Raw genomic sequence first — 16893 nt, forward strand, 5'->3', positions numbered from 1 at the left:
ACTTACACTTCTTACAATGAAGCTTTGAGACTATTGTTCAATGTTAATAATAATAATTTTCTCAGAAGTATTTCTTTTTCCCCCTCACAAATGGAGTCTATTATGCAGAACTGTAAGTTCAAATTACCTTACAAAACTATAAAGTGAACCATTTATAATGAAGAAAAGAAATACTTGTTTCTGAGAAAATGATTGTTATTAATGGTGAATTAAAGAACTAAAATAATGTTTCCAGTACTATGAGTCCAGTTTCATTAAATCGCTTTACTAGTTGCATAATACATTTTTAGCTTTTGTATTGTGTTTCATAAAACTATCACACATATTGCATTATGCCACTTACAGAGAGACAGAATGAGAAGGATAAACTACTATTTCCAGGCCAAATTGTTCATCCTAATGAGTTGAATTAGAGGAGTCACCAGAAACATTTGGCTTTTTCTCTTTAAAAATAATTCTTGATCTTTACCTTCCCCAAAATTTCAAGGATAAATAAAAATTCAAAATCAGTATTTCAAAGTCAAAACTATTTTTGAACTGTCAAGGCAATGGATAATATAAAAATCATAGACAGATAACTATTATTTAATGGAAGAATTAGAATTCCATTATAAAATTCCTAGGGAGGTTAATAGTTGAATTAAGCAGAAAGAAGAAAATACAAAGTTCAGAGTAGGAGTTGGAGGCCAAGAGTAATGAATACTTATAAGATTGAGGATTTCAATTTTAATATAATAAATAGGAATCAACAACTATAAATTTTGAGAAATGGTTGTTGAACTAAAAATATTTTTTTAAAGTCAAACTTATATTGGCAACTGGAATAATACCATGGAATAAGGGTGGAGAGCTCATTTAAAATTAAGAAGAACTCAGTTCAAATTCTACTTCTAAATTTATGACCCTAGGCAAGTCACTAAACTACTCATTGCTTCAGCTAGTTCTCTAAAATTTTAAATCATTCATATATTGGCTCAGTAGATTATTATCAAATACCATCAGAAATTAATTCCTTTTGTCCTCTGACTATGACAACTCATCTCCAACTTTCTACCCTTGATGATAGACAAAGCTCCACTGGGACTCTGCCTGAAGGGAGTCACTTTCCCAGAACTACTTAGACAGTCCAGCACTAAATAAATGTAAGCAATATAAAATGAACCCAAGGAATTCTGAAATCACATCAGTGGAAGAACTCCCTAAATCAAGTTCCTTAAGATGCTATAATCTTTCTGGTTCAGTCAGAACACAGATTATCAATATCAGTGAATCCTCTAATTCTAACTTGAAAGTGTTCTATAAAGATTGAGTTTGGGAACCACTGACTCTAGAATTATTCTCCCAAGTATGTATATTCACTTTCTACATTAGCAGGTTCCATATATTTTTGAACTATATGGGAAAAGTAAGCAGTATCATGGCCATTGTTGCAATCACTGAAAGAAATATAGAAAGTCATTGACCTGATTATGAGCACTGGACACCATCCAATTTTGGGCACTATAATACGGAAATGTTAGTATAAAGAAGGATGATGGAACCCAGAAGGCAAATTTCATCTACTTCACTGTTTGTCTGGGTTGAATGGAAATTTTTATTTAATCAACAAACATTTATTAAGTGCTCACTACATGAAAGGATGTAGTTTGGGCCCTTTCATGAGAAGTTTCACAATGGGGAGGGAGGGACATTCTTTAACAGTTGCTGCTTGGATTAAATGAACTCTGGTAATTTCTAACTTGAATACTCTTCTTTTCCAACAAAAAAACTTCTTGAGGGCAGGTAACATTTTATTTTGTTTTTTATTTTGAATCTAACACAATGTTTGTCATATTATATCTGACAAATATTTTTATCCCTTTTTAATGATATCAAATTAATTTAAAATGTTTTTGTTATTATTATTATTCATAATATTCTAGTTAACTTTATTTTCAACTGTCAGTCACCCCAGAAACACAGATGAAATCAGACAATCTTATTCTGTCTTGAGTTCACTTGTCTAATGAAATTTGGCTTTGTGCTACATGTATAAATTCATCTTTGCATTATTTTAGTTTTCAGTACTGAAGCAAAGTAAATTTAAGTAAATATAGTAATAATAATTATTTTTATCAATGAGTATTTTTCTAGAACTTTTACATTTACAAAAACATTGCATATATTACTTATAACTTAGGTTATCTATAACTCATTTAAATATGCAAAGATTTATGTGCTAAGAACTAAATTTAGCTGACAAAAATGAAACAACAAAATGGTTACTGGAATTTCTCATTTGAATCCCTCATTCTCGCCATACTTCCATAAAATTAAAGGTTGAATAAAAAAAGCATGTTGCAAAAATTGCATTTTGGCATTTCATTAAAACATAAACACTGCAACTTTTATTGCTTGTAGTATAATTATCAATACTTTGAATGAACCTTTCTTTAAAATCATATTTAGAAATATATTTTCATTTCAAAAATGAATGATGGAGCTGCCTATGCCATGGAAGACCAGGAATAATCATTCTATGTAATGTTATATTCCCTTCTAGTGGAAACTTGTCAGGTTGTATTCATATGGCATAATTGTACAAAGTTTGTAATATTTCCCTTTGTGAAGAAAAAAAGCAAAACGTTTTCTTAGAAGATCCTGTATTATTTCTCATAACTTTAAAATCTATATGTGAAAATTATGGTATTTATATAATCCAAAAGATTGCCACTATGGGGTTAGTTTAAAATTCCAAGTATAATGAACCTCTTTCTTATTGTTTAGTTATTTCTCAGTCATGCCCAAATCTTCATGATCCCATTTTGTTTGTTATTGGAAAAGATATTGAAACAGTTTATCATTTTCTTCTCTAAAATTTTACAGATGAGGAAACTGAGACAAACAGGATTAAGTAACACATCTAGTTCTAGGGTCAGATTGAACTCTGGAATATAAATTTTCCTGCCTCCATGTCTGGTACTCTATCCGCATGCCACCTAGCTACCCATGACTCTAGTTGTAGGAATAATGGCTTTATTTTTTTAAAAATATTCATTTTTCAAAATTAGAAAGATTTTTTTCCCTTTTGTCTTCTCTAATAAAAAGGAAAATATGCAATGTTAAGCAAAATAAATTCCCATATGGCTATGTCCAGAAATGTGTATCTCATTTTACATATTCAATTTAGCATTTTCCTGACGGGAGACAAGTAAGCATCCTTCATCAGTTATTCCTCTGAAATCTTAGTTGATAATTGTATTGAATAGATATCATAAGTTTTTCAAGGTTGCTTCTTTTAAAAAGGAAAGTTACTGTTTGCTTTAAAAATTCCCCTTTAAGTTGCAGAGAGCCCTAAGGCATTTAAGATCATAGGAAGAAGGAATGCAATACTAGTACAACCCAAGAGTTACCTGCTTAACCACAGAGAATCTCTGCAACTTTTCTGAAGTAAGTAGCTACCTGTGATTTGAAGTTCATCATGAGAAACAGCTAGGCACAGAATGACAAAAGTAATTTTACTAGAATAAATTAATTTAAACTATATGGAAAATATTCAAGTTATTATAAAGGAGACAATGCCTTTAAGAAAATATCTTTCTACAAACTATTTCTACTGTTTACATCCCTACACAGGAATATGATATTGGTAATTCTTAAATATGCACTAATAATACAGATAGAAAGTCTCACTGAGGGTAAAAGGAATAAAGGGAATTTGAGGGATTGACATAAAAAATTAAGAGATGAGAAAGAGGGAATTAACAAAGAGGATTTAGAGAAGCCAGGAAGTTGTCTGAGATCTCCCCAGTCTCCCTCAGAAACAATATTAAAATAAGCCTCTAAAAAGTTCTGGAATAGAGTAATTTCCTAGCATAAGATAATTTGGAAGGTCTTCAGGAAAGTACTATCTCACTTGGGTAGAGAGGGAGTACAGGAAAGGACAGGCAGAAAGAAAAGTCAGAGGGAGGCACTTAGTCACAATGTGGATCAACAACTAAGGCTTCACCTTCTCCCAGTATAATCCTATTGTGCCTGTTTTACTTGTTTTAAGCCTGAATTGCACCCAAACCCTTTATCCAAGTATATTCATTTCAGTTGTCCTGACAGAAGAACAGTCCTCAAGGGTCATAAACATCATTAAAAAAATCAATTTATCCTCACTCCTTTGTCTAGTTATCTTCTCTTCTACTGTCCTAGGAGAAGTGTTATTCTCAAGAATTATAGATATTATACTCTCTTGCTCCCATGTAGGAATGTTCACAGTTTAGTCTTATTTGAGTAACAATTTATTTCTCTTTGTTATCTTTTTGCCAATCTTCTGAGTCTTGTATGTGAAGGTCATTTTCTGTTCAGTTCTTGTCTTTTTATCACACAAGCTCAAAAGTCCTCTATTTCATTGAATATCCATCTTTTCCCCCCCGAAAGAATATGCTGAATTTTTAAGGGTAGTTGATTCTTGGTTGCATTCCAAGCTACCTTATGTCTGGAATAATGTTGAAGCTGAAAGGTCCTGCATAATCCTGACTTTACCTCCTTAGAATTTAAATTATTTCTTTTTCAGTTGCTTGTAGTGGTTTGTCCTTTAGCTGAGAATTCTGAAATTTGGAACTTTTGTTTTGGATGCCTTTCTGGGGATGTTGGATGGATTATTTCAAGGACTATTTTATGTTCTCATTTTAGGATATTAGAGCATGTTTCTGGCTATTTATGGAAAATAGAATATAAAACATTATAAAAAGAAATAATTAATTTAAAATTATCTCTTTAAGGCTTTGCAGGGGCAGTTAAATGGTGCAGTGAATAGAGCACCAGCCCTGGAGTAAGGAGGACCTGAGTTCAAATTCAGCCTCAGACATTAATAATTACCTAACTGTATGACCATGGGCAACTCACTTATCCCCAATGCCTTGCAAAAAAAATAGGGCTTTGCTAGAATTGTAGAAGATACAGTTCAGTACTATGTATCTTTATATACGTGTATGTATAAAAGAGAGAACTAAAATTCCTTTTTATTCACTCTAATCTGACCTGTGGCCATGTTTAAAACTCATAAACAATTCATTGAATCAGAAGTATGATCAATATAAATTGGTCATCAAGTCCCATTTTGCTTTTCAGTCATGTTTTTTTTAAAATATGTCCATATTCTCTTCAATATGTGCTCTTAACATATATTTGGTATATTCAGTATGTTCATTTTTGTGTCTTTACCTAAAGGAAAATCCAATTAGTATATATCAAATTCAGTTTGAATTGTCTTCCCTATCAATACAGAACCAATACAAGCACTACAGAAATCAGACTGCTTATTGATTTGGTTAAATGTACATATTTAGAATGTGACCAGACCAGATTTCAGATAAGTCCTTTCAAAATAGAATATCAGCTTCTTGCTGATATTCCTGTAAATGTCTTCCTGGACTCAATGCATCCCTGAAAATGCCTTAATTCATCCTGCACAAAATTATAAACTTTGAAAGTTGGAAGGGACCTCAGCATTCAGGGATCTCCACTGGGATATCCTCGGCAGTAGTCATACTAATTTGTTTAGCAATAACTCCTTCACTCTATTTTTTTAACTAGAAAAGGAATTACTTATGTTTTATTCCTCTGAAAAAAGGTATTGTGATTCTCATTCAGGATTGCTCATTGATCCTACTTACTTTAGCTTTGATGCTTTCTTTTCTCCCTCCCCATTGCAGGTTTAATATCTCAGCTATAGCACAATTAAACCCACTGATGGTGGGTTTATTTTAAGGTATGATTATGAGGTAGTTTTGAGACCAGAATTATAAGATTCTCCTGAGCTGTCCATGGTCTCTTCATCATCATGAGTGCCCCATTCTGCACCTGCATCAACTATCTTAGCTTTAATTATACTGTCTCTATATATTTGTTTACCAATCTCAATCAGTCCTTTGAAGAGAGGTAGAATTCACCATTGATTTGAAGTCCATAGGCTATTAATGCTTATGATCCTATTTTCTGGAAGTCCCAAATTAATATATCAAATAAAACTCATAGGTAACTTTGTGCATCTCTCTTATTGAGTTTTTTTCCTAACCTACTCTTTGAACTGACTGTTCAGAGATACGTAACTAAGCCGCTCATTTCTGCCAGATAAATTGGCATTATAATGACCTCTATAATTGGTCAATCAGAAAAATAATTATTGAATTATGGGACATTCCATTGGTTCAATAGCACTTTGAGTCCTTGGAATACTGATTCTATAACTATTGCTTAGTATAAACACTCTTTTTACTTCTGACTCTTGTCTTGACCCTTAATTCTGGTGCATCCATAATTTCTATTTCCATGTGCTGGTGATCTAAGTCGAATGCCTTGTTATAATCCAATATGGTCATATTTGTTCTATTATTTCTCTGGAACTGTAATGAAAATCTTTTTTTAAAAGATACTTCTTGGTAGTCAAACTGTTGATTTTAAAAATACATTAAGAAATTACATGTAGAACAGATTCAGAGCACATACTCTTCACTGAGGCAAAAATGAAAGAAAAGGAAATACATTCTCCCCACTGTAGAACATGCATGATCTATCACAAGGGGGAAGAAATAGGCACAATATTTGCAAAATGCTTGGAGTCATCAGAAGAGGAGTTCACAAAGAGATAATGAAATATTAATTTGATCCATGGAACAAATTGCTCAAAGCAATAAAGTATATGAAAAAATGGATCAGGGAATTAGAATTCAATCTTTCACCTGTAGGCTACTATTTTCAATTTAAAAAGATTTTACTAAAATAAGAAGCTGATAACTTTTGACTATTATATTCCAGTAATAAAAGGGACTATTCAAGAAAACTGTTCTTCTTTACCACCTTGCATGGAGACCTTTTCACTTTAAAATTTATTGAATTTACATTTAAAATGAAAAGTTTTTAGGAATGTTTTGCCCAATTACAGTCAGCTAAGATATACGAGTTACATCTTTATCCTTGATGGAAAACCAGGTGTACATTTGGAATTACTCTCACCAAAGTTTCAAGTCTTTCCATTTGTGTAACAACAGGGGGAACAAGTAACTGAATTGTATACAGAATACTTTAGTTAGTAAAGTAATAGGTTTGAGTTCATGATGCAATGGATTCAAAACTTGCTTTTAACTAAGTAATTCTGGACAGAGTTAATGTCTGTGTACCTTAAATGAGATTCCTTAAAATGATTAAATCTTTGGAAGTTTTGAATATTATATGAATTAATTTTAAATTAAGTGAGCAAATATGATCTACTCCTTTTTTTTTTTTTTTTTTTTTTGCAAGGCAATGGGGTTAAGTGGCTTGCCCAAGGCCATACAGCTAGGTAATTATCAAGTGGCTAAGACCGGATTTGAACCCAGGTACTCCTGACTCCAGGACTGGTGCTTTATCCACTGTGCCACTTAGCTACCCCTCCTACTCCTTTCTTAAGACTGGAGTGGGGAGGGGATATGGTGTGAGGAAGACAAAAATATTTTTCTTTTATTTCCCACATGATTTTTTTGGTGCTCCCTTCTAACATTAAAGATAGTTTTCAAAATTCCTTTTTTGTAAGAGTTAGAGTTCCACAATTTTCTTCCTCCCTCCATTACCTCCCCGCCTCCCCAAGGCAGCAAGCTATCTGATATAGTTTATATATACAAAATGTTGGTAAACTTATTTACACACTAGTCATTTTATGAAAGAAGCATCAGAACAAAAGGGGGAAAATACAAAAAAGAAAAAAAACAAGAACAAAAATTTTTAAAAAGAGAAAAATAGGGTGCTTTGGTCTTCACTAAGACTCTGAATGTGGGGGGCAGAGCCAAGATGGCAACAAGAAAGGATCGAGTCTTAGGCACTCTCTGATAAAACTTATAAACTAAGGACTCTAAACTAAATTTTAATGAGACAGAAACCACAGAGGGACCCAGTGAAGTAGTTCTCCTACTCCAGGTAACCTAGAAAAGAGCAGAAAGCCTTGGCTCCCCGGGTCAGGGGTGGCCACCAGAGGGGTCGCCTGCCAGAGCGAAAGAACTTCAGCCTCCTGGAGGCAGCCCCAGGGTGCTGGGAGCCCCAGCTCACAGCAGTGGGGGTGTCGCCGGAGCTGCACTCCAGGGAGCACCTGCACAAAGTGGGAGAACAGCAGGGGACCTCTGCCAGAGTGAGCACTTGGAGCCCAGCCCTCAGGGCACACAGAGAGCAGCTTGGTCTTTCAGCAGCCCAGATCCAGAAACAGAAGCAGGTGGAGCCAGAAAGCAGGAGCCCCCAGGGCATGAGCCCATGGAGCCAAGGGAGGGGAGTGAAGAGAGACTGCAGAGCTCTATCCTCTGGCTCTGGAACAGGACTCTGGGGTTCTGACCACATTCAGATCCTGATCACAGTCTAGGCCCACCAATAGAACATCAGGGCCACCTCCACCTCAGCCTTGTGGCTGAGGGGGGGGCGCATATGGTCATTCACAGACCAGGAGGGAGGACAGAGCTTCACATACTGAGACCCTTGTGGGAGTGTCCCAAAAGCTCAGGAAGCACCCCAAAACCAGGCCCAGGCTAGGAAAATGAGCAAGCAGATAAATAAGAGGAACACGATTGAGAAATATTTTGCAAATGAGCCCAAAAGGATCAAAATACTCAGTCTAAAGATGAAGAAGCTCAAGGTCCTGCATCTAAAGACTCCAAGAAAAACAGAAATTGGGCTCAGGCTATGACGAAGCTCAAAAAATACTTTGAAAATTAAATAAGGGAATTAGAAGAAAAAAAGGGAAAAGAAAGGAGAGAGATGCAGGAAAAACATGAAAATGAAGTCAGCAGCTTAGTCAAGGAAATCCAAAAAAATGCTGAAGAAAATAGCATGCTAAAAACGAGCTTAGGTCAAATGGATAAAACAGTTCAAAAAGTTATAGAGGAGAAGAATGCTTTAAAAAGCAAAATTGGCCAGATGGAAAAAGAAATAAGAAAACTCTCTGAGGGTAACAAACCCTTCAGACAAAGAATAGAATTCACGGAGATTGATGAATTTACCAGAAATCAGGAATCAATACTTCAAAATCAAAAAAAAAAATGAAAAATTACTAGAAAATGTGAAATAACTCATTGAAAAAAACAACTGATATAGAAAACAGACTTAGGAAAGATAATTTAAAAATTATTGGAATACCTGAAAGTCATGATCAGGAAAAGAGCCTTGACAAAATTTCAAAGAATTACTACAGGAAAATTGCCCTGATATTCTAGAAGCAGAGGGCAAAATAGAAATGGAGAGAATACCCCGATCCCCCCCTCCCCGAAAGAGATCCCCAAAAAACAACCCCTAAGAATATTATAGCCAAGTTCCAGAACTCCCAAGTCAAAGAGAAAATATTACAAGCAGCCAGAAGGACACAGTTCAAATATCATGGAGCTGCAGTCAGGATCACACAGGACTTAGCAGCAACTACATTGGAAGCTTGAAGGGCTTGGAATACAATATACCGGAAGGCAAAAGAGCTTAGAATGCATCCAAGAGTGAACTACCCAGCAAGACTGAATGTCCTCTTCCAGAGGAAAAGATGGACTTTCAATGAACCAGGGGAATTTCAAATGTTCCTGTTGGAATGGCCAGAGCTGAACAGAAGGTTTGATCTTCAGATACAGGACTTAGGTGAAGCATGGAGAGTGGAGGAGAAGGGGAAATTATGAGGGACATAATGATGATGAACTGCATGTATTCCTGTATAGAAAAATGACATGAATAATACTCATATGGACCTTCTCAGTTAATAGAGCAGGTAGAGGGAGCTATTATAGTTGAAGCAAAGGAGAAAGCTGAATTCGAAGATAAAATATGCTGTAAAAATGGAGTCAATAGAAAAAAGGGAAATGGAATGGGAGAAAGAAAAATGAGAGGGGGAATAGGCCAAGATATTTCATATAATAAGATTTTTCTTTATTACAATGAGCTATTGCAATGATATGGAAGGGGGGAGGCAAGGGGGAATGAGAGAACCTTTGCTCTTATCAGAGATGGCTAGCAGAGGAAACAGCATATATATACTCAATGTGGTATAGACATCTGGGGTAAGAAGGAGCGGGGAGCAGAGGGAAGGGGTGGGATGTGAATAAAGGAGGAGAGGATGCACCATGGAGGGAGAGTGGTCGGATATAACACATTTTCTTTTTTACTTCTTGCAAGGGGCTGAGATTGGAAGGCCTGTCCAGGACCATAGGGTCAGGTGGATGCTGGGCCTAAGGGGTGGTAAGGGGGCACAAGGCCTCTTGGCCCCAGGACCAGGGATCTGTCTGCTGCACCACTCAGTAACCCTACAGCAGAGTCAGAGTGAAAGGAGAGAGAAAATAGAGTACATGGTAGTGGATAAATAAGAAAGGAGGGAGCTGCGATCAGCAATGGCAATGTTGGAAAAATATGGAAGTAACTTTTTCAATGGACTTATTATAAAGAATGTGATCCACCTGTGACAGAGTTGTTGGTGCTGAAGCAAAGATTGAAGCACATTTTTTATTATTATTATTTGGGGGAGGGTGCAGGGCAAATGGGGCTGGATGGCCTGCTTGGAGACGCATGGCAGGGTGATTGTTGGTTGTCCGAGGCTGGATTTGGACCCAGGTGCTCCTGGATCAAGGGCCAATGCTCTGTCTGCCACCCAGCCACCTCTACTCTTATTACTATTTTATTTTATTTTGGGTCTTTTTTTTCTTCTTTTTGGTTTTTGCAGGGCAGTGGGGATCTGGTGGCTTGCATGTCACAGGGCTGGGTGATTGTTGGGTCTACAAGGGCTGGATGTGGGCTCGGGTGCTCCTGCCTCCAGGACTAGTGCTTCGTGTATTGCATCACCTGGCCATACCTAGAATTATTAATATTTTTTTTTCATTTTAATTTTTTTCTCTCCCCTTTACTTTATCACTCAAGCAAGTCTATATTAATGGGGGGAGGGGGTATTTCATTTACTCTTAAACAAGAATATTTTATTAATGAAAAAATAACATTTGTACAAAATGAGAAAAAAAAATTAAATTAAAAAAATCTAAAAAAAAGACTCTGGATGTGTATGGCATTTTCAATTATAAGTCTTTTAGTATTGTCTTTTCTCCCTGCATTGCTGAGAAGAACCAAATCTCTCAAAGTTGATCATTGCACAGTGTTGTCATTTCCATGTGCAGTGTTCTTCTGACTCTTTTCACTTGACAGTATCAGTTCATGTGAGATTTTCCAGATTTTTCTGAAATTCACTTGCTGATATTTCTTATAGAAAGATTATTCCATTATATAGAAATACTAAAACTTTTTCAGTCATTTCCCTATTTATGGGCATTGCCACAACTTCAAATTATTTGGCACCACAAATAAAGTTATAAAGTTGATTTAAATACAGTATATATATATATGTATATATATATATATGTATATATATATATATATGGAGAGAGAATATAAAGCAAATATAGACACACATATATATGCATATATGTATATATACACGTAATATATGGAGAGAGAGCGAGACAAAGGACCTATATATATGCATATATATCTATATGGATATATATGGGTCCTTTCTCCTCTTTTATGATCTCTTTGGGATGCAAATCTAGTAGTGGTACTGTAGGATAAAAGATTATGCATAGCTTTATAGACCTTTATGCATAGCTACAAATTGTTCTTCATAATGGTTTGATAAGTTCACAACTCTTCTCAGTGGTGCATTTATGCCCCAGTTTCGCCACATCCCTTCCCACATTTATTATTCCCCTTTTCTATCACATTAACCAATCTGATAATTGGGAGGTGGTAATTCAATAGTTGTTTTAATGGGCAGTTTTCTAATCAGTAGTGATTTAGAATTTTTTCCTAATGAGTACAGATAGTATTTTTTTTTTGTTTGAAAACTGACTGTTCATATCTTTTAACCAGGCATTTACTCTCTTACTTTTCACCCTGGACATAAAGTGCTAATAACTTGTTTCTTGTGTTGGGGTTATACAGCCTAGTTATGCCTGATGCACTGGCATTCTGGGGGTCACAACATGATTTCTCTATTCAAACTGAGACCCTCACTCTTTTCCTAATATACTGCTGGCCTGCAGATATTAGATCTGGGGATCAGGGTTTCTGATCTGTGTTCCAGCTAAGAACCTCCCTCTTGTTTCCATGCATTTTTGCCTACGTTGGACTGTGCCCCTTTTTTACCCAAATGAAACAAAGCTTTCCTGAAGTATTATTACTAAGATATCTTTAGCTGGAATATTGCCCCATTCTCTCTTTTTGGGTGGAAAAAATCCTCCATTTTCTCTTTTTGGGTATTCTCTCACTCCAGAAGCGGTTTAGAGATTTGATCTAATCTTCTGTTTGAAGGAATCTATGAAGAGCTCAGGAAAGTTCCTGGCTTCTCACCATCCTCTTTACACCATATCCATAGCCTTTTTTAAAGCAGTGTGTTTGCAATTTTCCGCATATTGTGATAATTTTCATTGATCATACCTACATCATAAAGGCAAGCCAGGGATTTGAGTGAATTACACAGATAATTAAGGAAAGTGCATATTTAAAAGTGAATAGCCTTAATTTTCTTATTTTGATTTGTTTCAATTTTATATTCTTTAACATATTGCAAGACAAGTTCTAAAATTCATATAAATATGCCATTAAGATATATGCATATTGCATGCATTCATTTAGTATTTGTACAATATATCAACCATACATGAGAGTTAATAGGAATTTTTGGAGAGACTGTTAATCTAAGACCAAAAAAAACTTGAATTCTCTCATTCTTTTTGCTTTCTGACACTGGACAAATCATACAACCTCTATGCATTTCAGGCGACTTTCTAAATTCACAAATTTGTAGCAGCCCTCAGGGTCCACTCATATGGGCAATGGAGCCATTGTTGTACTCATTTATGGTTTGGGTTGCATTGTACTCATGAATGAGTATTGCTTTCTTTATGTGGCCCTTGAGAGGTTTCTGTTTGGCAATGCAGTCCAAAAGAGAGAAAATGTTGGACACTCCTGCTTTGGAACAACAGTTCCAGCAACAAAAACAGTGAACAGTAATGGCTACCATTTAATGAGAATTGTTTGCGAAGTACTTTCCAAATAGTCTCCCATTTGATCCTATGAAAAATCATGAGATGGAGCGGAGTATTTTTATCTCTATTTTACAAATGAGAAAATAGAGGAAGACTTAAATGACATTAAATGATTTACTTTAGGTCACGAAACTATTATGTGTATGAGACAGTTTTGAATTTAGGTCTTCCTGAAGCCAGACTTATGTATCTAGTCACTGTGCTACCTTGCCTGTGGTTTTTACTTTTGTTCTTGTGGCTATCAATTTTTATTTACCTAGTTTATATTGTACTCTATTTCTTGTATTAGTCATAAATTTTCCTCTATGTATATAGCTTTCTATCCTACCATCTATCAATCTATTTACAATCTATTTATCTTTGAATGTTGGGACTGTCCGTGTATATTTATTATCTCCTTAATTATATTTTAGGTTTTTTGGGGATATGGAAAATGTATTTTTTCCCTTCTGGCTTTTAGAACAATGTAGACATTTTAATTGTTGGTAGTTGGCCTCTCTCAAATTGAACCCTATTTATTAACTAGTTAAAATTCTGTTTCTCCTACAAGTACATTGTTAACTTCCTGATTCAGGCAAGAATTATTTTTATTATGATGATGATGATGACGATGATGATGATGATGATGATGATGAATATATCTTTGCATGTTGTGTCTAGATTGATGTCTTTATGAAGTAAACACTGAAAATATGACTGTAATTGGATTTACCTAATTATGTATATATATAAATATATATATATATTAAACCAGACATATAATGTAATGTAATCTATAGACATTAATAAAGCAGAAGACTCTTAAAAGAGTTGGAACACAAGGTATGATATAGACATAGATATGAATAAACATGCACACATATATGCTACAAAGTTAAAAAATACTTAGATTTGACAACATACCAAATATATGGAAGAGCAAGAGAGAAGATTCAGAGATAATATCAAAAATTCAAAGATTGGCTGGCTGGGATGATGGTGTTCTTGAGTGTATTATGAAATTGGGAAATGAAAGGCAATTTTGGGCTGAACAATAGTTATGTTTTGATCATTAGTTTCATATATCAATTGGCATCCAACTCAAGATATCTTAATTGAAGTTTGAAATGTGAGACTGGAGCTCAAAAGATAGATTAGGTTGGGACATATATTTGTGATAATTATTGGCATAGTTACGGTATTTCAACTCATGCATTTCCCTTATCAATAATTATTTGGATCTCTTTTTCACATGACTATAAATAGCTTTAATTTCTTCATCTGAAACCAGTGTGTTCATATACTTTGACCAATTATCAATTGGGGAATAATTTGTAATCTTATACATTTGGTAAACTTCTCTATATATTTTAGAATTGTGTCCTTTATCAAACTCAAGCTGTGAAAATTGTTTTCCAGCTTTCTGCATTCCTTCTAATCTTAACTACATTGGTTTTATTTTTTTCTATTTTGAAGAACAGTCAAAGAGGTAGGAAGAGATCCAGAAAAGATGTCACAAAAAATGAGAACTGAAGAGGAGAAACTATACAACAGGTTCAATAGTATCACAGGATACTATTTATCACAGGGTTGATAAAAACTGAGTCAAATATGACAATCAAGAGATCACCGGTAGTTTCTTTTTTAATTTTTAAATTTTATTTATTTTGAATTTTACATTTTCCTCTTAATCTTGCTTCCCTCCCCCACACCCCCTACAGAAGGCAATTTGCCAGTCTTTACATTGTTTCCATGTTATACATTGATACAAATTGAATGTGATGAGACAGAAATCATATCCTTAAAGAAGAAAAATGAAATAGAAGAGATAGCAAGATTACATAATAAGATAATGGGTTTTTTAAAAATTAAATAGTGTTTGGTCTTTGTTCAAATTCCACAATTCTTTCTCTGCATATAGATGGTATTCTTCATCGCACATACGCCCAAATTGAGCCTGACTGTTGCACTGATGGAATAAGCAAGTCCATTAAGGTTGACCATCACCCCCATGTTGCAGTTAGGGTATACAATGTTCTACTAGTTCTGTTCATCTTGCTCAGCATCAGTTCATGCGTCCAGGCTTCCCTGAATTCCCATACCTCCTGGTTTCTAATAGAGTGAGTGTTCCATGACATACACATACCACAGTTTGTTAAGTCATTCCCCAACTGAAGGACATTCACTTAATTCCCAATTCTGTGCTACAACAAACGAGGCTTCTATGAATATTTTTATACAAGTGATGTTTTAATTCTTTTTCATAATCTCTTCAGGGTATAGACCCAGTAGTGGTATTGCTGGATCAAAGGGTATGCACATTTTTGTTGCCCTTTAGGCATAATTCCAAATTGCTCTCCAGAAAGGTTGGATGAGTTCATGACTCCATCAGCAAGAGCATTGGTAAAATTAAAGAGAATAGTTTCATTTAAGTAATTAGGTATAATTCCAGGGAGAAAACACTAAGAAGCTAGTTAGAGAAGAGATAGTGGGGCCATCTAGATGATAATTCTCAAGAAATTGAGCCAAAACATGAGAAGGGAGATATAAGACAATAACTAGAAAAAAATTAATTATTTGATTAAGTGAGGTTTTATCTTTATACTTAATTTGAAGTAGTAGTTAGAAATAGAGAGAAGATTAAAGAAGGGGAATTTTATAGGAGATTATTTCATAGAGAATTTGGAATGAGTCTTCAGGTAAAGGAGTTTGCCCACCTCTTTTTTGAGGTAGGGATGAAATTGGAAGAAGTTTGTTTGATGTGAAAGGAAAGAAAAATGAATGACCTCAAATTTATTTTTGGCAAAGCAGAGTCATAAACTGAAAACAATAACTAAAGGGTTGTGATAGTAGCTCTGAAATGTAGTAGAGAGAACTGATTTGGGGGATGAGAAAAGGATACATATTTAATTAAGTAAATAAATGTACATTACTCAGCAGGGAAAAAGGAGTGGAAGGGAATAAGAAATATGGTGTGAGGAATGATAAAAGAAAGACTGGATTAAGAGAGGTAGATACCAAAAGCAAAACAGACTTTTAAGGACTTGTGGGGGAAAAAAAAGATAGAAGAAAAAAAGAATATAATAAAATGAATGGAAATATATAGCTAGTAATCAGTAGAGAAAGGGAAAATAAAAGGTAAAAAAAAAACCTCTTAGGAACCACCTCTCACCTCTCAGAAGTGACAAATACTGGAGATGGTTGGGGAAAATAGGTATATTAATGAATGGTTGGTGGCACCAACTCTTGTAAAACCATTAGCCTCACACATGTAGTTGCCAATCATCAAGACAAACTGAAATTTGATTATGGCGAGGATCTGAAATAATTTATTTCTGAAACAGAAAAAAAGTTTACTCCTGAGGACAGAGTAAAGTGTTTATAAAATAATGAGGTTATTCAGGCACCCTTGATCCTATGGACCAGAAAGGCTAGCGTAGGGTTGATAGTAAAGTGAACTTCCATTTCATTTTTTTTCAACAATATGGATGACCATCTTTAAAAATTTGATGGATGAATGCCATTTCCTATAAAACATGGGTCCACTACAGATGAATTGGCATTGAAGGGGATTTCTGAGATTTGTAGAGAGATCACAGATAGTGAGGGAGAAGTTTATTTTTCTGCTATGGTCCTCTGCAAGGATACCTAACATCCTCACAAGAAGGATTTATCATATTTTTCCTGTTTTTAAGTACATGCCTGACAATGCAGTCAGAGATGCTTTAGTACTTATGACACAGTTACTGTATCTTCTTGGTGAAGCTGAATTGCTTTGGCCCCAACCATATACAAGCAATGATAGGGCTTAACTTAAATTTTTGAGCAAAGTTTGAAAGGAACTTTTAAGACAGCATATGTC

This window comes from Macrotis lagotis, chromosome 5 (genome assembly GCF_037893015.1).
Source record: "Macrotis lagotis isolate mMagLag1 chromosome 5, bilby.v1.9.chrom.fasta, whole genome shotgun sequence".
Taxonomy (NCBI): Eukaryota; Metazoa; Chordata; class Mammalia; order Peramelemorphia; family Peramelidae; genus Macrotis; species Macrotis lagotis.